Source organism: Thermobia domestica, chromosome 13 (assembly GCF_964235325.1).
Source record: "Thermobia domestica chromosome 13, izTheDome1.hap1.1, whole genome shotgun sequence".
NCBI classification, from domain to species: domain Eukaryota; kingdom Metazoa; phylum Arthropoda; class Insecta; order Zygentoma; family Lepismatidae; genus Thermobia; species Thermobia domestica.
In genome coordinates, this window is record NC_137466.1 from 201,979,527 (window position 1) to 202,001,892 (window position 22,366).

The 22,366-nt window shown below is 35.6% G+C and overlaps 1 protein-coding gene across 1 annotated transcript in view; it reads right to left on the reverse strand.

The window, feature by feature from the left end:
* LOC145668954 (adenylate cyclase type 5) overlaps positions 1-22,366 on the reverse strand; it is a gene marked incomplete in the record, with an annotated part of 459,372 nt that overhangs the window by 376,078 nt on the left and 60,928 nt on the right.

The window sequence follows — 22,366 nt, forward strand, 5'->3', positions numbered from 1 at the left end:
AACCGTGGGACGTTAAACTTAAAGATTTCATTTCATTTCTCAGAGTAAACACTTTAGATGACAGTGATGCAGTGGGTTCTTCTGTTTCTTACCACTTTCTTCATTACACTATTTTTCATTCATTCTGATCATTATCATATCCTTTAGCTTACACGTCATAACCATGGGAAGTAAAACTGAAATATTTCATTTCATTTTTCTAAAGTATATGAAACCCAGTTCTTTAGTCGCGTAGCATAACGGAAAAAGTAACATTTTGTAACAGCCCATATTAAAAACTCAGTTAAAAGAGAAAATGCAATTATATCAATTTACTAAGCTATTGTGATATTAATGATGTTTTGTGTTCAAAGGCGAGAACATTTACCACTTGTTCCAGACAATCAAAAAGAGAGGTGCCTTGCAACCCTTCCTTTTACTCCAGGTGTGTGTGAATTTTCGCGATAATGAGATATGGTAAGATCGGAATGCAAATCGGGACAAAATGGTGGCAATCAACACGAAAATCGAGTCGTGGCAAACAACACGCCACCTGAAAATACTGGGGATTAACTTCGTGAGGGAGTAACTTCCTGAAACTAGCTCGTCACAAAAAAAAAAAAAAAAAAAAATCAAGCTCACTCTCGAAAGTCTCGGTCTCTCGTTTCGAATATCGACAAAAAAAAATACATATATATATACCATTGTCTTTACTCAAAATGCATGCATTGTTAAGTTACATTTCTGATAGTAAACAATTACCCCTTGGGTGACCGTGTTCAGAGTGGTATACACGGGAGAAAGAGGAATTCCACCTCTGATCACATGGTATATCGAAAGTGTTTAAAACAACTCAAATTTTGAGTTGTGACTCAATATACTGTAGATCTATTCCATTTCAAGTCATTTTTAGTGAAAGAGCATGTTTTCAACAAATTCCGAAACCTAATTTTGTAAAACAAGCACATACGATTTCTACCTTCTAATATTATTTTGTTACACATAGCGGTAGATCCAGAGTTTTTTTTTTTTTTTTTTTTTTTTTTTTTTACGTTGTAGAAGTTTAATGAAGCAATACATCGCAAGAAATTACTTGCATTGGCGTTCTTGCTCAGAAAATTTCGACCTTCGAAAATGCAGGTAGCCATTTCTTGTTCTTTCTTTTTAAGATGTGATATTTTGCGCTATCGCTTCGTTCTGAAGGTTTGGTGCTGATTGCCACGTGTGCTGACTGCCACAGCCAATTATTGGTGCTGATTGCCTCGACTGGCGCTGATTACAAATATCAAGGTGCTGACTGTCACGACGGTGAGCTGACTGCCACGAGCCTGTGAGAAACTATTTGGAAAGAGCGGAATTAATCCGTCATACTAAATTTACTAATCATCATACTAAATTAATATGAGGGATTAATGTAGTAATCATCACAGCAAATCTATGTAGTATCCTGTAAGTTACAAAGTTGCTCACTAAGTGTAACGACATACGCTTGGATGTTTATAAAGGGATTGGTTTTTTTCTGTTATATGTACAATTTGCACATTTCGTTGTTTAAATTAATTGTTTTATTGTATTATTTAATGGATAAGTATTATAAAGTAAAATTAGTGTGTATTTATTCACCCAAATAATGTTTTTAGAGTCAAAGGAAGGGCTATTTAAACAATGATAGAAGGACAGTTCTTGGCATTAATAATAATAATAATAATAATAATAATAATAATAATAATAATAATAATAATAATAATAATAATAATAATAATAATAATAATAATTCCACGTCTAAAGAACTAGATTTTCCGGATGATCATCTTCGCTTCGAAGATGGAATTTCCTTTCTGCAGTACAATAGATTGGAACAAGATAAACGGATTTTGTATTTTGGATATGATGGTCTAAAGTCAGTGCTGACAAGGGAAGTTCGGGACAAAGCACTCGCCTGCAGAGAAACTAAGCATACCATTTGAAGGACCAATTCATGCTGATTTCAACAGGTAATAATATTCCTGTACAGTTGAGAACTGTTCGAGATATTCAGATTGGAAGTTTATATGAAAAAATGAGTGGATGCATATTTAAAAGCGTTGAGTATTTTCTCCCATAGCGAAGCCTGATGTTTTGAACTTGCTACTGCTTGATCACTGGGTCCATTCACAGACAAATTGTTAATTACAAGTTGCATGACGGATGACAAAAGACGTAATGGTTGAGAAGATACCAAAGAACTGCTGCACACGGGGATACAACCATTTGATGTGTTTGGATTCCTATCAATCAAAGATTATGGCATAAGATTTGTACAGAGTATGAAACAACTTCATCAGGACGTTATGATGTACCAACGAAATAATCAAATACAGTTCGTGTCCATACGAATCAGTTCCGATCACCGCAATACATTGGATTGTTTCATTTTGCGTTTTAGACAACTAAAGTTATGTGAAAATTATGAATAATCTGAAATCTACTTTACTAATGACATCCGCTCTTTCTAGCCTTAGCAACACAGTTCATCATAATTTTCTTCCATCACTTTTAGACTACTTGCCGAAAAAAAAAATATATGTTTGTATATAATATGGTTATTAGGTAATTTCTTCACTTTGACATTCCTACCGTTGAATTCCTGTTCAGTTTTCTTAAAGGCATTCGCAGCAGTATAGTTTCATAGTCCTCATATATTTCGATTCTTTAGCTAACAAATTCTTAACTCTCTGAAAGAAGTCACGATCCTGCTTGATTTGATTGTGAATTTCGATTTAAAAAAAAAAGAAAAAAATCTTCTGCATTCTTAATGAACTCAAAATGTATATTATCTACCTTTTTGTTCTTAATTTTGCTGTATGTCTTTGAATTTGTCCAATGAACCATCCTCGTTTACTTCGTTTTCCGTTTTAATGTCTAAAATGTACTGTTTATTCTTGCTGTCATCCGACTCCTCAATGTATTTTTTCCATCTTCTTTAAACTCAATTCACTCATTAAACACTCATTTCTATCTTTAATTTCTATATTGTCATAGTAGTTGTCCCTTGCTGCCCTTCTACAGTATTCGCATGAAATTTACTCTCATATATAATATTCAAATTTCTCTATCTTTTTAAATTCTTTTTGGTCACCTTCGCTTCTATTGTATATTTCCGTCCTTGTAGATTTCCCTTCTTCATTCGCAGATAAACTTTCTATACATCCTTTCCTTCCCTTATCCAGTCCCCCTTCCGTCATGGAAACCAATTATTGCTGGTTAAGCAATGAAAAACTTATGTGCCTGCAGCAGATACTACTTTGACAAACCAAGAAGCGTAACTTTAAAAATAAATAAATAAATAAAATCCTTCTTTCAAAGTGACATACGTCAGGCGGACATTCTATTCACGTTAACCTAATGTTTAAGAGCAGGCATAATTTTAATTTGTTCTGTCTATATTTTTACTTCTTCCACATAGATCTAAATACTTTCAGCATTGATCCATTTATCTCCTACTCAGAATATTTGGGGGACGCGTCCCCTCTTTAGACCGCCAGAGACGCCCGTGAAGTCAATAGAGTTGACACTAGCACCAATTATTATCTTAACAATCGATATAACTGTTTGATGGATTTGTAGAGTGATGCTAATGCTCACAATTAATATGCAATGTTGCCACATAGTGAAATTTTAATTCCCCATACCAGCTGAGGGAGGCCCCGGGGAGCATTCCATCATATAAGATTTTCTCTTTATTTTGACCTGCAGAATAGTGTTCTGTAGTTTTTGGGCGCCATTTTTAGGACACCCGATATATATATATATATATATATATATATATATATATATATATATATATATATATTATATCTATATATAAAAATAACCGATATTAGTGTCGAATCCATAATTTTCGGGGTCGCTGAGACGAACAGTGACACTTCCGATGCTGTTTAAATCTTCTAAGTCCAGCTCCCATTAGTGCTCTTAAAGGGTATGGTGACTTTAAAATAATTGAAAATGATCGATATTAGTGTCGAATTCATAGTTGGTGGGTGACAGTATTTTTGCCCTATATGTCCAAAATGAAACTTATTCTCCCCGTGCAAAGAATGGGCATTCTGGTAGCGAAAAATAAATGAGAAATTGTACAATTTAAATTTACTATCATTCAAATACATTCTTGCTGCTATCTACTGTGTTATCTGGTAGGATATTGAATAACTCTGATTCAGCAGGAAGGAAATTAACTATAGTATTGAAGTTGACTGTGAAGAGTTTCTCTGCATAGCAAGTACTGAGGTTATATGATAAGATCCGTTGTTTAAAGTGAAACGTGGATCACTATTCGAGTTTTATCCAATGCTTGATATACACCCTAATGATTGAACACGCGAACACGCATAAAAAGCACGAGTGTTGGCCACCTAGTTACGAATGGATATGCCACACAACTCAAATTGAATAATATAAGCAAAAAATGATACTACTTACACATTTATTTTATTTTATACTATTTACTTTGAGACGAGATCGGGACTGAGACCACTTTTGTCAAACGAGACGAAACCGGAACTGCAACCTCGTTTTCGAACTCCTTCAAATTTGACGATTCTTTAAAATAGCTTCAGTCTCAAAAAAAAAAAAAAAATCTATAATTTAAATTAGAAAGTTTTAATGATTTTTTATGATCAATTTTATATCAATTTGCGATCATTATTAGCGAATCATTCATATAGATATTGAGAGTAATCAATAAATCACCATAAATCATCACCAGGACTGTTGTTCACACAGGCGGTGTCAGATACAACTATATGTAAAATTTGAATGGCTGATGCTATGAATGATAAGAATGGTACCATATTTTATTAAGCTTATTTCTATGTGCCAGATAAAAAGGAAAGACAACCATATCTTTGAAGTTTTTTAGGGTACACAGACAGTAGAGCCTACAAACAATGAAAGCAAATATTATCTACTCTAAATGCACTAGCTCACTCGTAACACTTGAGCAAGTGACAAGAGAGCGTTGCTTTTTTATAATAAGAAAAAAGAAAAGAAAAAGAATGAAAAAACAACTGACATAGTTTTCTTGAAACATTCATAGTAAAGGAAAATTCAAATGATTTAAGAACACAAAGGAAAAATTTAACTTGATGATAGAACTTCTATTTCACTCCCGTCAGTAACAAAAATGCAGGTGTGTAAATTTTTTGTTCTATTTTCATGTATTGAACCAACAACTTGCCACATGGGAGGAGTTCCCCACCCCTTCCGCATTATGAAACCTTTTGCTGTGATTTAGCTTTTTCCGTTTCCCGACTATCCACTACCGATTTCTTCACACAACTGGATACTTGAGATGCAGTTTACAGAGGTCACATGGATCACAAGCACTTTGGAAAGAGACACCTGTGAAAAAGGGGGAAAGGGTAATCGGGTTAATGATCCCTAAAGGGTACCGCAGTGACTAAGTGCTAAAGGTATAACATCTGGTGATATTCGTCCTTTGTTCAATGGCAGGAAGTTTCATGTGAATTTTATAGTGTACAAAGCGGTGTTTGAGCTTTATTCTACCTTTCTTTGGCGTTACATGGGTTCCTCCATTATAATTCACTGTATATCATTGTTGTTCTTCATCTCAATGGGAGTAAAACGAAGATGTTGAGGGCTCATGCTTGGTTTAGAGGTTAGAACGCTTGCCTTCGGCGCGCGTAGCCCTAGGTTCGATTCCCACTGTGATACGAAAAAAGTGGTTCTGATTCCACAATAATAAGTAGGTTCACGTCTCCTTCAGCCACCACGGCGTAAGAGTGGAACGTTAAACTCAAACAAACCAAAAACAAAAATAGGTTAAGCTTTTATTTCATGTCGAGTTTTCTTCAATTATGAGCTTTATTTTTAAAAGTAGTGTACTTAACCCGTAGTGTTAAACACAACTTACGAGTAACGAGTAAGTTCTATGTTTAATTCTATGTCTAAAATCCGTCGATCGAGTTTTTCATTGTTGCAATGTTTTGAAATATTTTCCATAAAATTTATTCTACCCGTGCGAATAGCGGGCATCATAGGCACTGACTTTTGGGGGGGGGGGGGCAGGACACTTTTGGCCCCCCAATATTTAAAGGTGGGGTCCTTGCCCCCCAATATAATCCAGTTTAGGAAAAAGTAACAAAGAGGAGAAAGCATTTATGCCGTAAACTTCGTCGTACCTTTAATTCAATATTAGGAACAGCCTTCTTATTCGATACAAAATGCCACTTTCAAAGTTGTGTTTAATAGAGCACTGAAGCTTCAACCAACACTATCGCAGCACTGATATGACAAGGGACGATCAATGTGGTGCGCAAACTTCCAGTAAAGTTCCCAAATTTTGAACTTGAATTTGTTTTAGGCAAATTTGATTTAGGTCTTGAAATTCGCAGCGGAACGGATGGAGCGGACCGAGATCCTGTGGGGGAGGGTCTTTCATCCAGCACCTAATAGAAAACGTCTGAATATGATTATATATTTATTCATTGTTTGCCCTCCCCCGATCGGCGTAAATCTGTCTTCAATATTGAGTGGGTGGAGTAATATATATATATATATATATATATATATATATATATATATATATATATATATATATATATATATATATAAGCAATGTTCAAAATATTTATGAAATTCAAAAACAATGTTGTGGAGGATCAGGGGAGCAGAGTTGTCTTCAGTGGCGTATAGGGTGCTATCGGGCTCAAGATCGCCCCGTAATAAATATGTTAGTTTTTCGCAAATCAATAATTCTTCTTAGCATTTCTAAGAATGTCATTGACTTTCCATTTTCTTATGCTCTTTGTTCAGAAATAATACTGTATTTGCCAAATTTCATATAATGTAAGAATTGCGTCCTCTTTTTCTTTCTTTTGTCCTTTCTAATTTTCTGTTTCTTTTTCTTGATGTTACTATCTTTGGTTTCGCCTATCATACATTATCGACCGTTGTTAGTTGTGATTCAAGTCGGCCGTCATCAGTAACACCTAAACTAACAGGAGTTGATAAGCGAAACTGGTGTTCTACACCAACTTGAGCGGATATCAACATGACGGAACTTTAGTTATTATAACAAAGAAAAAATTATATCGTTTTGTTATTTTAAAAAGAAGGAAATGTTTGAATTAAAGAAAATCAAAACGGGGGAATAATTAACCTGGAAAATTAGGTAGGCCAAGAGTATACTTCTTTTTTCTTCTATGGATATAATAAAAGTTGAGATTCACTCCTAAGATTTTGTATTATACCATATAGGATTTATCGGTCTGCAGTTCTTGCCATTGAAATTTCAATTCATGCATAAATTAAAATACATTGAATTCTCAAACTCAGGTGGGCAATTGTCACTTCCTTCCCTGTGTTGGGCGTAGCCCCTCGAAACACAATCCTAAAGCCCCCACTGGTTATGTGCAACATTGCGAGGTGGGCAGATTTGAGACTTATTCTAGGGAAGGGAGATGAAATCCATATTACGGTAAAGGGCCGCAGTGGCTCAGTGGTAGACCGTTCACCTCTGGTGCATCGGGTCCCGGGTTCAAACCCTGCTCCCGCGACGTGCACTTTGTAGTGGTCAAACACCATGTGCGTGGGTTTATTCGGGGTTCTCCCGTTTTCTCCCACTTTCTTCGTTCCACCATTTCATTCATTTCTCATTATCACAGTCTCCTTTAGCACAGCCAGCATAACCATGGGACACAAAACTCAAAGATTTTCATATTACGGTAGATGAATCTGATTTCTGTGATGAACACGTTGTAGAGTATATTATATATTAGGCGATGCAGATGAAGTAGTAGTAGTACACATCCGTATTACAAATCACTGCCGTGAACGCATTCTGAAATCTTAATACATGAATATTTATAATTGGTATGTTTCCAATTAGGCATCAACAATTATCCACGTTAAAATTTTGGACACTTGTTTTATAATAATATAAATAATGACTTCCCCAAAACTATGAAGAAAGAAAATTATGTATGACGCAACAATACTCTTATTTGAGCAAAATGATGATAATCTCAACAGCATTACAGGAATCGTTACAGAAATCTGACACGTATCATATACACTTTAGTTAACAGATGTAACCTTAAAATTACTGAGAAAAATATTCCAGCAATTAAATTCTTTTCTTTACTTACGAAGCATGAGTAGATGCCTAGTCTGATACTACAAATAGATAAAATGCGCGTTTACTGGAAAGATGGGTTCTACTGACGTAGGGTAGTCTATATACTCTTCGTGTGCTAGGGCCTAGGAGGGAGGAGGAGATAAGATTTCACATCAGGTTACGTCACGCACAGTCGCACACCTTCATTTTCATTAAAAATGGAAAAGCCAAAAGAAATCAATTTTATCTCACTTTCCTTTGAGGCAGTCGGACACAAATCATCACACTTATCTGCAAAAAGCACTTTTCAAATCGGATTATTGGGGGAGCCTCCAGTTCCAATGTTGGGGGACATGTCTCCCAATTTCCCCGGGATTTTTGCCCGTACCGACAGCTGGGATAATTTTCCAGAATGAGTAGAGGGACATATTATCCTCTGGCATTTATTGCAATTTGTGCCCAAGTAGCGGATGTGGAATTAATACATATTGATGAAACTACTAAACGCACTAGAGCACGAAGTTCAGTTTGAACTACTACTGAATACGATTCTTTCTAATATATATATATATATATATATATATATATATATATATATATATATATATATATATATAAGCTGAGAGAAATAAATTCCATCATACATTCCTTTATGGCAGACGGACACAAATCATAACACTTATCCCAAAAAGCACTTTTCACGTCAGATTATTGGGGGACTGTTCCCAAGGTCCAAGACTGGGGGACATGTCCTTCTCATCCTCCCGGGATTTGCGCCAGTGGCTCCCCCAATATTTTCTTCAAGTCGGTGTCTATGAGTGTTACATTCCGTTATTTTCATATTTTTTATTAAATTTTCTGGGCATGATGTGTGTATGTTTAATATAAGTTATTGCTAATGTCTGTGTAACATGAATTATGATATTATTCTTATTAACACTCCTAAAGGCAATATTTAGATGCATGTAGCAAATTCCTTAATGTGTCGAATTTTCAACAGCTTCTCTTTCTCTACTATGTTCTAAAAATATGGGTATATTTTATAGGTTTTAAAATATATCACCGATAAAAGCGTCAACCAGAATAGCTATAGCGCAAATTCCATTGCAATCAGTACAATACTTTCCAACTTACAATGGTGTATACACAATTTTGAATCAACCTTTTATCTTATCGGTGTCATTATGAGGTTTCACTGTATATTATTATTAATATTATTATTTTATGTCATTCTTTTTTCACGACGTAGCATTCATATATCACATAGCTGGAAAACTGGGATTATAATTCTGTAGTTGATGAGAGCATGTAATACATTCGTTTAATGTATCTTTTAATGTCTTTATTACTGATCTTGAACAATAAAGCACATTTTACTTATTTTTGCATAAAGCGTGATACTTGATATGCTTCTTAGTAGATATAGCAAATATGTTCCTCAGGGTTATTGCTATTTAAGAATTTCAAACCAAAGTATTCTAAAATCAATACTTTGTATTTTTCTGTAAACATAAAGTATGTAACTGAATTAAATTATGTACCGCTGTATTTTCTAGTTTTCTTGTATTGCTGATAAAACATTCTAGTCTTGGATTTGTGTGCTGTAATATGCATCTCTATTACAGTACACAAATGGCATGTGTGTTACAGCATAAATATTCATGAGCCAAGTGAGTTTATATCATAAGTTTTGTAAAAGGAGCTTAAATTCTGCTTAGATTCCGTATGCAATAAATAAACTCTTTCTTGTAATCTTTGGCGACTTTGCCATTGCACCCTCGGTATTCATATCTCCCTCACGTAAGAAATCCGTCTGGCTATTCGAGGCCGTGGTGGCTCAGTGCTAGAGTGTTCACCTCTGGTGCATGGGGTCCCGGGTTCAAACCCTGCTTCCACCAAGTGAACTTTGTGGTGGACAAACACCGTGTGCGTGGGTTTCCTCGTGAATCTCCCGTTTCCTCCCACTTTCCTCATTCTGCAATTTCATTTATTTCTCATAATCACCCTTTTCTTTAGCCTAGCCGAAATAACCTTGGGACGTAAGATTTCACCTTCATTTTTCCGGCTGGCTGTTGACCTTCTAATCCCCCTTTTCCTCGCTAATAATACTTCTGTGTAATTGGCAATCGCAGAAAATAAACTTCCACATATTCTAAACATTTCATCTCAATTTCTACTGCGAAGGCACGGAAAATTCTGGAGTGCTAGATGTTAATAGAACGACGTCATAATTCTATCTTTCTAATCGATTATTAAATTTGGAAGTGGTAAAAACAAAGTAATATGGAAATCAAAGAATCGGAACAAAACTCTCCCAAAAGACAGAATCTACTGCCATGATGGCTTGTAGTTAGGGATGGACATGGCGAGTCCGAGAGAGTTTTCTTTTAATTCCACTCGAGAGCTCGGCTTGGAAAATTTATCCAACTCGACTCGAGTCAAATCCAGTGTAGTTTGAAGTACACTGGATGGGCGGATATATGAAGGGGAAAGGATCACACGCGAGCATTTTCTTTGTTCAAGGGAAGGATACAAGGAGGAGTTCGGACCTTCAGCACCGAGGTCACATTCGCCCTTTAGGTTGGGCTAGGATTAAGAAAGAAAGCGGCTCTAGCCTAAAAGAGTAACTATCATCCCAGCATTCACCTGGAGGGACTGAATAAATCAGGAAACCCCTCAGTCAGGATGTCCTACCGGAGCATGAATTCTTGCCAACCTCGACCTACTAAATAACGCGTGGCAGGCATAGTGATCTGATCTCTACTCCACTGGCTGAGTGATTACACACGACTTCAATATTCATGGCAGTACCGTTACTACTCACAAACAAGAGGAAGGGGCAAATACAAAACAAAATTAAATTAAAACAGGGTGAATTTTACTATACATATGTTTATTAAAACGTTGATATTTACTTATGATTAATAACCGAAAATATAGAAAAAGAAATATCTGTCTACTGAGCAATGAGCATTACTATCTAAATAGAGGTGACCTAATAGATTAAAGAATTTGTCTTCAGAACAACAACTGGTAGTTAAATGTTAACTCGTACTGTTCACCAGCGTTGGATAAAGGGAAAATGTCTGCCTATTAAACGGTTTATTCATTTCACAATAAATGAAATTTCAACGTTGAATCAACATATGTATTACTAAGGTTTGTGGTGACGCCAGTGCCGTGAACATTGAAGTGGGATATGATCTTTCATCCTTCATATGCTCGTCTCTTCCATCTTTCATCTTTCGTGGTTCAGAACACTTCAAACTACCCCGTCTTTCATTCACTTTGTCCATTACTGGCGTGGCGTGGTAATGCTACATTATTCTTTAATTGAGCGCTACACCACTGTAGAGCTCAGATGCTTGGTTCAATTTGAAATATTGAAACATTTTAGACCGAAAGCCTATACTTTCCAGTAGCATTGCTCTCTTATGTCTCATCACTTTTTCATATCTTTAATCGCTATCTAGATGGCTTGTGCAACCAGACTTATGGGGCATCGTTTATTTATACAGTACACTCACATCCTATATAATATACTGTATATACGGGGATAATGTGTGCAAATGGACGTTTGTTGTTCATGAAACTAATCATACTTCAGATATTTTTAATAATATTGAAAACATCTTTCACAAAGCCTGTAACACATTGTTGGAAATCCCTGAGAAATTGAATCGTTGCAGAATGTTAAGCAGCAAGCAGGGGTGCAGCTGCACTGCAACAGAAAAAAAAAACTAAACTTATTCCTTGTTCACTTTGTTGAAATGATCTGAATATTTTCTTAAAGAAACGTAGCGTTCAGAAAACAATGCTCTGAATGAGTACATTTCTCCACCAAAAAAACGGGAATAGTAAATGAAAAATTGAAGTTGGGGTGCACGTGCACTCAATTGGTGCTACTAGGTTTAAAATGAATGAAAATAAAAGTTTTATATAATTTCAAACTTAGTTTTAAATTTTATATAAGAAGTGCTCTCAAGGTACTCGTATTAGTAACCCCTGAACCAAAAGGCCAGCCTAAAAAAAATAACTATATGCATGTGATGGAAATGGATGAGAATAAAGTGTAACAGTTTCAAAAGTTTCAATTCTGTAAAAATGCTCCAAAGAACCCTGTCATAGTGTTTCTGAGGTCAACTTGAAAATTTTAAGTGATAACTGTTACAAAAAGTAGTGTTTTCTAATTCTCGAAGTTAAAAAAGTTACTTCAGAGTCTGAGGGAGAAGCCCCGAGAGGAGCTTTGGGGACGAAACCCACATGCGTAGAAACATGGAATATGATGGCCTATACCTACGCTTGGTTCGTCGGTGTCCGGGTCAGGGCTCCTTGCGGCGGAATATCAGGGTTCTACGGTAATAGATTTTCACGCTATTCTTCCGAGTTCATCCGCAGGTTAGTAAGCACTGTGTTAGCATTTTCTCGAATTACTGGGAAAGAATCCTATTTACAAAATTTTAGCTTGATTTTGCTACATGCAGCGATGTTCATGAGACGATATTTGGGATTGTCTCAGGGTAATGTAGTCTCGTCTCGTTTTCGGGATGTGACGAGATGTGAGAATTGCCCTTTCTCGGGAGCAACACTAAAATTATTCCACATTACTGCTTACTTTTTCATAGCTTTCGTTTTCGAAACCAAGAAATCTATGATCTCTAAATGAGCTAAAAGGAGCCGCACGGGTGAACGAAGTATCAAACTCGATTCGACTCGAAAATCGACCTAAAAACTGTGACTAGAATACAGAAAATTTCTCTGCCTCGGCTGAAAACTCGACTCGTGCCCATTCCTACTTGTAGTAATCTGACAGTCTTTTAAGGCTATTCGTGGTATTTCTCGTGCCTTAACCGGCCTCTGGGGCCGCGAGTGTGCACCATTTTGTGTAAAAGTAAACACATCACTGTTTTGGCAGGATATTCTTAAATATTCACGAATATAACCAGAACTAGGAATTCAGAATATATGTGTGTATGGTTTTGTTCGGAAAGCATGTCCATGTTGAGGATAATGACGTATAGGCCTAATACACGACCCACATGACTACACCAGCAAATCAATTTGTAGTTGTAACTATATTTTCGGAATGTGCGTTTTCAGTTCTCCGAGAAGTATTGAAACCCTTGCAAAATAGTCCAAATTGTTTGAAATTTCAGTTTTCCTGAAATTATTTGTCTTTCCTCAAGAGAGTAACGCATAAATAGGTGATTATATTACGATAATTATCGAACGGTCTATGGACCCTCGAAAACGGACATTTTTCTTGTAAATATATGCTGATAGAAGAATTCTTAAGGGAATATTACACATGGCTTTACGATTCTCTTTAAGTCCAATTCCACTTTGGAACTCTTAAGTAACAAGAGCATTTGGCCGTAGAAATAACAATGGAAATGAAGATAGTTTCGAAAGTAAACTGTGTAATTTGAATTTCCTTATCTTGTGTTCAATTCTATTATTTTTATATCTGCTCCTTTAAAGAATTATAAATGGGTCACGATAAAACTCTATATTATGAGAATTCAACTAGACAATAATACATTATAATTCATTTTAGAAACAAAGTCAATCTCAAAAGTCGAGATGTGACTACGTGAGATAGCTTAGTGTCGCAACGTAGAATAGTGGTCAAAGTACTTGTTCCAGTTTCTATTCTCGGTAGCATACTAAGCCGTGAATGAAGAACAGGCAAAACGGACCATATCTTTACAGAAACATTATATTATGTAGCTTCGTTTGTGAACAAGAACGTCAGATTGCACCTAATAAAATAATCGAAAACTTCCAATTTTATCACTACAAGACGCTATATACCCAGGAATACTTCCTTGTTACTTACCACCTAAGCAAAAATCGACCGTACTCACCATCATTGATTGGCATATTCTTTGCATAGCCTGTTAAAATGGCAGACAAAAGGAGCTGTAAAGCAATAAATCACTTTTAGTTTTCACGTGTCAGTACCTCACTAATATTCTTTTCCTCTTGGGAATTCACTCTACTTGTAGTTTCAACTTATACACGATATACCATAACAAGTAAGCGGAAATGATGTGTTTGTTATGATTTTCAGTAATATTTTTGTTATTTTTTATTTTCAAAATTTAATAAATACCATGTTCCATATTTAGTCAATTGTAAACACACAATAATCTCCGAGTTGCTTCGTGTAAATAGACAGAAGGCATACTAGCTGAGAGCAGGCCCGTAGCCAGCCGAAAAATGTAGAGGGAGCCCGGTAGAAGTTAGGGGGGGGGCGAGCCAACCATATTATAGTTCTTCAAATAGTAACATCAGCAATTCATCATACCGGTATCTGCTCTTGAATGTTTAAGTATTTTGTTTCTACTTAATTCTATTATCCCCCCTTACACACACACACACACATTAAGTTAACATTCTGTAATCTACATGAAAAAAACTTGAATTTTATTAAATGGGTATTACTAACTACACGAATTAGAATTAAAATATAAATGTTTTGATAGTCTACATGTAATACTGATATTAAGTTCAAGAACGAGAGATGATCTACTGTGAAATAAGGAAATGCAACTTTACTTAGGCTCTTGTTTAGGGTTAACTTGCGAAGTTGCCCTTCCGTTTTTATCAAAATTACCTAGAAGAAATTGATAATTTGATTGTTTGTGTGCTTGATAACATGTAAGCGAAGCGTAATTTATGTGTAATACCTTTTGATAAGCGGTTATAAAGACGGGACTAATTCGCAAGTAGAGGGAATTACTTGTCTCTAGGTTAAGGACGGTTGGATTGTGGATAATTTTCGAGTAAACGTGCCTGCAAGTGTACAGGGTCTTTGCGCTGGATGTCAATTGACAGTAGTAACATTTGTAAAACATGATGTTGATAGTAAGGTTAATCTTCTGAATATTCATGGCTTAATTAGTGAAAGAACAAAGACCACCAACAATCGTTTGCGAGTTTCTGCTTGAGATAGGAGAGCTCTACAAACCTAAGTACGTACTAAGGTAAGTGCGAAGTAGGCATAACCTAACCTAAGTAACCTAGTAGCGCATCATCCCACCTTACTTCGGCTTCTCCCTTCGCTCGTTCTTCCCAACTGCGCACTCCCCATTAACTACCCACAACCGTGCTCCGCGCGGCCCACCAGTCTCCCCTTTAGGTTAATAATGGATTTCCATATGTAATTGTGGTTCCTTCCCCGTACTCACACCCTCGAGGTAACGTAACAGAACATAAAATGAGTAAAGTTTAAGTAGAAATTGATGATTGCAGATTTTATTCTGTTTTTTGTTAAATATTAGATGGATGGGTAACTTTGAAGTAATTCCCTTGTTTACAATTACAATTGTATTTTTTTATTTAATATTTGTACTAAATCCTTGTTTAAAATCTTAAATTAAACTCGTTTTATATAAATGAACCACCTGCACACTATACCAAGACGACACATACCAAAACAGCTAAAAAAAAATACTATAATGTTATTAAAAACTACACTGAGAAAAATGTATGCGGCTTACGTAATATCGTAGGTTGCATTTGTAAATCCTGTACCTTAGTTTTTGGACAACATACAGCAAGCGTATAAATGAAAACGCATGTTTTATAATACTTTCTGTATAAGTGTTCCATCTATACATAATTTCCGTATGAAACAATATAGGCTGTCAGGATCTCACATACAAATGGACGTATATAACATATAGCTGACGAAGGTAGCATACATATATGTATGCAATATAAGGAAGACTGTTAGACATCAGACATCCTGCAAAGGCATGATGTAACACCTAAGGGCAGTTCCTATATAGCATACGGATAAGCTATGCTGCGTTCTGATTTTTGTAGTAAGCAAGAGGATTCCGTATATTTGTACAATATACCACTGTCCGGAGAACAGATTTTCTCAATGTAAGTAAAACGCTGCACCCATCTAGTATCGAGTAAAAGCATCACTGCTTCTTTCATGTTGAATTACAACATTATTACGCGTACGCGACTAGGAAATAGTTGCAATTTACAACGTTTTTATATGAAAACTAGCTACTTCCACGGGATCTCCCACCCCAAGTACAATACAAAACATTTTGCTACTTAATTTCTCCTCTAAATCTTGCAAATTTTTACTAGTCCTGGCTCCACAACCCGGAATTTAATCCTTAAACTTAAACGTTAAATATGTTCACTTGCTCAGTTACTCATCTAATTAAGGTAATTTAGCTTAACTTTATTCTTCTACGAGAACAAACATATGAAAGTCTTTGCAACCATTACTTCGGTGAATGTTCCACCACAGTTCTTGTTTTACATATCACATCACAATAATTTGGCCCTACTAGAATCAATCGCCTTTAACGGAACTCGGAGCTCTTAATTCAATTTACAACTAATTGTTCCACAGTTAATCTAAGGTTTGCTGTTGACGAGGATTTTGCAATGCATGTATGTACTAGAACTACACAATAGAATAACAATAACCATGGGCGGCGATTAGGGGAGGCAAAGGGGGGCAGTTGCCCCCCCACTTTTTTTGAAGTGACCCATTAATGTATATAGAGTTTCATTTGGAAATGTAAAGTTTTTGTGTGTATTACTGGTTCATAGAAAAAAAATGTGCCGTATATTTTTCGTTGCATGAGTAGGCCTTCCCGTGGAGTTAAGAAACTACAGGAATTGCATTTTAATTGCCACGGAAAATGGTCCAAGAATTATCCTTCCAGGATACTTTTCTTTCTTCTTACAAGGGTTCGATATCTTAATCAGCCGCTTTGAAACGAATTGAGAGAATATTTCACCAGAAAAAAAGGTCTTTCACGAGTTATTTTTTAATTGCACAAAAATCGAAAGTTCCTAAAATGTCTTTCATCTTTCTAATAGTAAGGAATATTGATTAAAAGGAGAGTAATAAGAAACAACTTCTACCTTCTCCATTGAGTTGTTGATTTTGAGCTTAACGTCCTTTTCAGCAACGAGGCTATATGAGACGGAACCTAGTGATTAACGTGGAATTCGAAACACATGAGCTCCGACCAGGAATCGAAGTCGGTTCTCACATACTTTTTACATTGTTTTGCAGTGTACGAGTGAAGTGTGTGTTTAGGGGTGTACGAGTGTATATACAATTAAATTTAGTGAATTCGACATAACTCTAGGTTTTATAACTGGAGTGTGGAGTGATTCTAAGTATTGTTGTGTTTTGATATGTGTCCAAGAAAGTGAAAACTGCTCCTAATGGCAACGAACATGTTTCGGGAAGCTGCAGAAGTATTCCTTTAAATGTCGTAGCATATGCTTATAGTGATTTCTGTCTTTCATTTTCTAAGAGTAATAACATACATTTAATAGCATGTGTGGAATTAAAAATATAAGTTGTTCATTAATCCCCAGTTTCAATATAACTTTCTTATTAAATACTCCGATCACAATTTTTCAGACAGAATTTTAAGATGTTTATTAGCAAGAAATCAAATCTCTTCTTACACCTTGGTTGTTTAAAAGTACAATGGGCTAGTCCCTACTTGCGTTGCTCTTGTCAATTTGCTTAATAAAATATGAAATACGTTATAAAATATTTTAACTGAAAAAATAGTATCCTATTAGTTATACAACCTTTCGTCAAATAGTGTTAGAAACAAACAAGGAAACTAACATTAATATACAAATATTCAGGTCTTGCCCCCCCACTTTTAACGTTCAATCGCCGCCACTGACAATAACCTACCGCCGTTACAGCAATCGACAAAGATAAACGCTTTGTTCCTGCTCCTGTTTTTATGATTTGGCTTGCAGTAAGCACTTCGTCTCCTACCTCCCAGATCACTATTACAACTGTGGCGTAAAGTATTATGAACATATTCCTTCTTTTCGGAAAACTTGCTTCAATATATATTGTGTAATTTCATATCGAGATTCGAGAAGACTGATAAACTTTACTTTAACTCCTTTAAACTATGTTTAGAAGTGTTCGTCAAATAGTTAAAATAGAAAAATTCTTGGAATAATCTCTTTTATATTGCATTTTATTCTTAGTGTTCATACATAGAATTAATCGAGATTTTTTTGCAAGTCTTCAATTAAAATTTTAGAGGGGGCCAAGAAAAATTTAGGGGGGCCAAGAAAAATTTTAGAAAAATGTAGATTACACTTTATAACCAGCGTGAGCCAAAACTATATTTGTAACAAGTTTTGGCTATTTTTGTCTCATGGTATCTAGCTACCTCAGCCTTTTAAAACGGGAGTGATAACAGTGTATAGAAAAATAGTCGAAAACGTTGTTTCATTTAGTCGTCCGTTTTAGACCCCTTGCATATTGTAGTTCATTCCAAGATGGGTCTAAACGCGCCGGAAACGATTCGAATAGACCCATTGGATAAGCAGCGTATCTATCTACCTCTGGTTAAGACTAACAAATGGCTACAGCAAACCAAGTAAAGTACTTTGGCTCAATAATATGTGGGCAACACCTAGACTTCCAATACTATTTATCGTTTATTTCTTTCGAAATAGAGATTTGATAACTCACAATTCAAGCGTTTTCCAATTGTCTCAAAACACGAGATCGACACCGTAATAGTCAAAATTATTTAAATTGTGATAGAAATAAGTCATAAATATTATAATGTCACAATATGTGCTTTTGGATTTTTCTCCCTAATTTTCTCTTATAGGGGCGAAAATTGGAAGTTTAGAGTTTTCTCCCTTTACCTGTACTATAAATCATATATATGAGGCATATGTTTAGTTGTTATATACAGGAAGTTGCCTATGGATTTTAAAGAAAAATATCACAAGTGAAATTACAATGTTTAATTTCGCAAATGGCCCCTAGTTTACTCTCTTTGAGGGGAAATTTCGAGTTTTCGAATTTTTATTATATACTTGTGTCACAAAAGATATATATTTGCCAAATTTTAAGTTCCGATATTTACAGCAAATATTCTATAAGCTTTGATGAATGAACGAGTGAGTCATATCCCAAATATATAAGGTTTGCAGGACCCTGTTATTTGTAAATGAATTTGAAATGGAACTTCGAATTTTCAAGGCTGTCGGCTAGTGCAGTTTAGAATAGTAACGCAGTAAATTCTCATTGTATCATCTTCAAGAAAAGATAAATTTGTACATGTGCAGAATAATCCCTGAGTTGCTCCTCGTAACTAGACACACGGCATGCACCAGCTGAAAGTAAGCGTTTTAGACAGCCAGTTGAGACTTTGATCAAATTGGGGGGCCCCATCCGCCTTTAGGCTCAGGGCTACAGCCCCCTAAGCCCTCCTTAATCCAGCCTTGATCCGTGAGTAGAAAATGAAATGAAATCCTTGAGTTTTATGCCCCACGGTTATGCCGGATAGGCTAAACGAGACGGTGATGTTGAGAAATGAATGAAATGGTGAAATGAAGAAATTGGGAGGAAATAGGAAAATCCTGAGGAAACCCACGTACACGGTGTTTGTCCAGAACAAAGTTCATTTCGCGCGAGCTGGGATCGAACCAGGAACCCCAAGCACCAGAGGTGAACGCTCTACCACTAAGCCAATGCGGCCACTAATCCCTGGGTAGGTTTAACAATATTTTTATTTAATTATGCTATATCAATTCCTCTTGTTCATAGAACTTTCGTGTGGCCTTAAACTTAAAGTAATTTGACAATAATTGAATTTTAAAAAACGCAAAATAACTATAGAAGAATATACTCAAAACACAAACTGCACAAAACATAAATTTAGATGAGAAATCAGAGTAAATACTGGCATATTAAGAAACATTAGAAATGTTTAAAGTTGGAAAATTAAGTGCATTAAAAATGTTTACTTTGAATTGGAATTATCATATTTTTTTAATAATATAAAGAATAACACACAGTGGCGTATTTAGGAGGGTCTTCCGGGCTTAAGCCCTCGGAAATCTTACTTACTATAGTAAAGTAAAGTAAATATCTTGCAAAATTTTCACATTTACAGGCAAAGCCCCCCCTCCCCGAAAGTTAGCAAAGCCCCTCCCGAAACGAAATCTTAAATACGTCACTGATAACACATATTGCAATTTTCCACTCATTCAATCTAATGATTGTAATCCTTCTCTCTTTGAATTATAGAATCTGTAAATCCGAGAATGTTAACACAAATTAAAAGCTAGTTGTTATTAATGATCCTATTAGCTATGGTGATTACTGAGGGAGTAATCAAAATTCGTATTACAAAATTGTCAATTAAAGAAACACTCATTTTGGAACAGGTTGGCCCCTTTTGTAAGTGCGCATTCATGGTATGTCTTCCACATATAAGGGCACGGGTTCAATGAGATGACATATATATTTCATGTTTAACTTAAACCAAACATAATAGTGCCCCTTCGTTATTTGATATACATTTAGGCTTTATGCCTAACTTACCATCCATCCAACTGGAAGCTTCCAAATATCTAATTCTTAATTGGGTCGTAGCCAGGGAAGTGTGGGGTAAATGACAAAGTATAAATAAATCATTATGTGTACCTCTAAGAAGCCTGCGGTGATTCGAGCGCGGTGACTAGAAACTGTTTGCCACTAGATGGATTTAAAATACTTTTTCCCGAAGTTAAATTTTTTCCTTACCAAAAGCGTAAGAGTAGTGAACTTTGAATGCATACTACAGGTATCTCTTTACTGTTTCATAAGATGAGACTAATCTAAAACGCTTTTTTTTTAGTTCTTGTGAAAGCTGGTAGATCAATTTTCAAGATGTAATATATACATTTTTAATTTTTCCCCAAACTTTTCGCTGGTCTAGTAATTAACACGCGTCCTTGGTTCATTAGATCATGGGTTCGATTCGTGATGAAAGAGTACCTAAATTTTAAAGTATTATGGTCGTTCACATACCATTTTTCACTGTAAATCTACGTCTTATATAGCCTTGGTGCATAAAAGAGATACTAAACTTCAATAATCATCATAGTCTTTCCTCCACATACTTGTAACCGGTTTGAGTTTTATGAAAGTTGAAACACATTTAGTTTGCAACATCATACTTGAAAAAGGACTTTGACCACATTTCGTGAAAATAGTGGAACTTCCAAAATGATTTTTTCTACGGAGGCTACTGAATCCTCCCACACTTGATAATAGATGAAACGGGAGAATCCAGAGAAAACCGATGCACACGGTGTTTTATATCCCAAATCTGACTTGGCACTAGCCACCATCGAACCATGAAACGCCACCATAAGCGGTCTACCACTTTATCAATAAGATATTTATAAACTATACCGAAAAGATGTCCCAAATTGTAAGTGCTGCATCAAGTGTTTAATGTTTTACGTTTCTATTTTAATGTTTTTGTGTATTTATCTTTTTATTTATTAAGTATTCCGAATTACTTGGAATTAAGATGTGTTTTGTTTACTTGGATGACTGTACTTTTAGTGATCTTGGTATAATGGTAGAGTTGGAAACTAGTATAATATTTCTCAATTAAAAAAAAATCCCAAATGAGATGGAAGAAATATAATGGATATATGTAGTTTGATACTATAATGCTACCACAAGCTCTTATGCCATGCTTATTGCTATTCTCGTTGCTATAGTGGCTAGCACTCATGACTTTGGTACGTGGGGTCCCGAGTTTGATTCCCGGTTGAAAAAGAACAGAAATTGGAACGCACAAATGTAGTTCGGATTCCACCTCAAACTTTAGATTCAAGTGTCTAATAGCCTTACTGCTGAAAAGAAACACTAAACTTCAAATCACTATCAGATGAGCATAATTTATAAAGTTTCAGTAAACACTTCAAGAAAAGTATGTTGGTAGCACTGATCGTCCTACTTAGACCCCTCCGTCCTATTTAAACCCCTATCGTCCGGCTTAGACCCATTTTTGGTCCTCAATAGACCCATTCGTCCTGTATAGACCCCTTGGGTATTTTCGTGCATTGCAAAAGGGGTCTAAACTGAACGAAAACGTCCGGAATAGACCCATTGCAGCTACCTATCTATCTATCTATCTATCTATCTATCTATCTATCTATCTATCTATCTATCTATCTATCTATTAAAATGTTACAATAGCAACAAAAGTGTTCTTTTTATTTTTTTTTAACAATGCTAGCATGCTGAAGGCATGCTAGCTCCTTACAAGGCTTACGCCCTTTTCTCGGGAAGAGAAGGAATATTAATATAGAAAGGAGGCAGCAGGGATGGTCTAAGTGATTTAATAATTTATATTAACTTTATTGATCATAAATTATATAGTATTGAAGTACCATAGCAGACATTATGGCCTTTAGCCATAATCATTAGGATGGGTG